Genomic DNA, 3262 nt, shown 5'->3' on the forward strand with positions numbered 1-3262 from the left:
CAAGGTCCTGGACCACGTTTACATGTCTTCATAAGTTAACAGATGTGAAGTATTTTCACATACGGCCCTTAAAGCTTCTGTTAAAATGCTCCACAACACTTGGTTCAATCTGGCTTTATGCAGAGAAATGTGTGATGTTAAACTGAACCATCAGCTGATGCAAATGTTTATTATTAAACTCCTCGCCTTCATCTGTTGGAAGTTTAACAGGTACACGTCCTTCACTCAGAACATCCTCAAAAGCAGATGCAACAGATGCTGCTGCCTTGGTTTGAAGACACCTGCATGCATACTTAGAAAATCCATCTGTACATGTCAGTAAGTGTCTCACATCATCATTACTAATGTGTCTGTCATCACTATAACTGCATGTGTACAATGTGGAAATTGATGTTATGTAACGATGATACAAAAACAATATCAGAACATAATTTGATTCAGCAAATCCTATTTATTAACAACTATTAGTGTAAATAAAACATTCTGTCATCTTTTAATAGCAAAACACATTAAAGCAGACGTGTGTCCAAACCTCCTCCACTAACACATCCGTTTCTATGGTGCTGTCATCAGCTCGAGGCACAGCGGCACCTTTACTAACTCCATCAGGCACATTTAAGTCACTACAATCTTTTCATAATCCCCCATCGTTCAAGAGTCAGGTATCTCTGAAGGTTTCCAGAGTACTTTTTCACACACATCCAAGTCATGTAGTTGCAGTACCTCGACCGCAGCATTGTCCAACTCATTCTGAGTCGCTTGTCTGATGGATCCTGTGTTCTGCTGTTTTAACCAGTCCAGCTGGTGCTGGAGGACCGAACACTGGTGATGGACTGCACTGTGCTGAGACAGATTTTGTGTTATAGGCTTCATGTTATGGACGCACAGTGTGAGCACTCAGGTCGCATTAGAGCATCGGGCCGTATAGTGTGAGACCCCCATCGTGACCTACAAACTTCTAACCCCTGTGATTCAGTCATACAGAGTCAAACATGCTGAATATGAAGAGTAGTATCATTTAAACTCACATGATTATCAGCCATAAGAACAAATTCAGATTTATATTGATGTAAGGTATATAAATGTAAGTACAGTTTGAATCACTGCAATATTATTTTCACACATCAATGGACCACTGAACTTCTCAGCTTCTAAAATGTAAAGCCTCATTTAGAAACTACACAAGTACATATAATGGTCAGGGATCAACATGAACCTGTCTTCTCTATTTGACTTTAATCAACTCTGCAGTGTCTCCATTTTTCCAAAGGTAAAGTCCAGCATAGAGCGGCTGAGTGAATGTGGTCTGGACTCTGTGGAGGAGAGTCATGGTTTCAGAGACGCTGTAGAAAGACAGAATACCTGCTCTGTGATCCAGGTACACTCCTACTCTGGAGGACCGAGGACCTGAGAGGTCAGTTTGGACATTGTTGTGCACAAATATATATCTGTTTGTGACACAATACAATGCCCAAGATTTGTTATTGTTTCCAAATCCACATTCATAGCCCAACCCTGCTCTGCTGATATTCTTGTATGCGACTGCTACACGAATGCCTACATCTCTCCACTCCACCTCCCAGTAACAACGTCCAGTCAGACTCTCTCTACTCAGGACCTGAGGCCATGCAGTGAATCTGTCTGGATGATCAGAATAAGACTGTTGTTGGTTCCATCCATGTTGCTTTTCTGTTCCCCTCAGATAATAACAGACGTCTGTTTGCTGTGTTTGGATCCAGTGTGATTTCACGTGAATATTTTAAGAATCCAGCTCTGGTCTTTGGCTCTGCTGGTGACAGTAAAACATCCTCTTCAGTGACTGTCAGTGAGATGTTTGTCCATTCCTCTCTCAGAATGTCCTGTAGTTTATCTCTGGTCTCTGACACAGCTGCTGTCACATCCTCAAAGTAGCTCAGAGGATGAATATTGATGCTGGATGAGTGTGTAGACTCACTGAGTGCTGACAGTGAGGGGTAGTTGTGTAGAAACTGGTTGTGATCCTCTGTGTGTGAGAGCTGCTTCAGCTCGCCGTCTTTCCTCTTCAGCTCAGTGATCTCCTGCTCCAGCTTCTCCTGAAGCTCTTTGACTCGACTCACTTCAGTTTCCTGCTGGGATCTGACCTGCTGCTTCACATCAGAGCTTCTTTTCTGGAGGAGACGGATCAGCTCAGTGAACATCTTCTCACTGTCCTCCACTGCTTTATCAGCAGAGCCATTGATGGCCTCCACCTCCTGTTGAAGCAGCTTCACATCTTTCTCTCGCTCCTGGATTCTCTGCTGGATGTTTAGTCGTCTCACCTCGAGCTCCTTCTGCTTCTCAGTCCTTTCTGCTGCAGCTGGGACTGTTTCATGGCCTTTATGTTCATCCATTGTGCAGAGATAACAGATACTCTGCTGATCAGTACGACAGAAAATCTTCATCACCTCATCATGACGAGAGCAGATGTTCTCCTGGAGCTTCTTGGAGGGGGCCACCAGCTTGTGTTTCTTTAATGGAGCTGCATCATAGTGAGGTTGGAGGTGTTTCTCACAGTAAGAGGCTGGACAGACTAAACAGGACTTGATGGCTTTCAGCTTCCTCCCAGTGCAGACATCACAGGCCACATCTTCAGGTCCAGCATAGCAGTGATCAGCTGGAGCAGCTTGGAGTCCAGTCTTCTTCAGCTGCTCCACTAAAGCTGCAAACATGACGTTTTTCTCCAGGACAGGCCTCGGTGTGAAAGTCTTCCTGCACTGAGGGCAGCTGTGGATTCCCTTCCTGTCCTCTTCATCCCAGAAACTTTTAATACAGTTCCTGCAGTAGCTGTGTCCACAGGCTGTAGTCACCGGATCCTTCAGTAGATCCAAACAGATGGAACAAGAGAAGGTTTCTCGGTCCAGCTGAACTCCTTTCTGCGCCATTTCTCCTCTCAGTGTCAGTGACTGTGTGAGTTTCACTTCCTTATAACTGAAACTAGTCTGAGCTCTGATCTCAACAACATGTTTCTGCAGTGAATGGAGCCTGTCAGCTCTTACATGTCACCACATGTTGGTTACACCCATCTTCAAAGTGCAGATCTGAGGGGGAGGGAACGAGGAAACACGTGGACAGAGAGGAGGTGCTGTGTTTAAGAGCAGGAAGAAGAGGGAGGGTTATCAGGCTGTGCTTCACTCCAGGAAGAGGAGCAGTTAGAGAGTGAAACTGTGTGTTTAACCATTTTTATTTACTGCTTCTTCTATATAAATAATTTTTAAAAATCCAGCTTTAATGAACACTGGACAGA

The 3262-nt window shown here is 44.4% G+C and overlaps 1 pseudogene; it reads right to left on the reverse strand.

The window, feature by feature from the left end:
• Nucleotides 1–917: 917 nt before the first annotated feature.
• On the reverse strand, nt 918–3058 carry LOC113018384 (tripartite motif-containing protein 16-like; annotated as a pseudogene).
• Nucleotides 3059–3262: the final 204 nt, after the last annotated feature.

Source organism: Astatotilapia calliptera, unplaced genomic scaffold (genome assembly GCF_900246225.1).
Source record: "Astatotilapia calliptera unplaced genomic scaffold, fAstCal1.2 U_scaffold_73, whole genome shotgun sequence".
NCBI lineage: Eukaryota > Metazoa > Chordata > Actinopteri > Cichliformes > Cichlidae > Astatotilapia > Astatotilapia calliptera.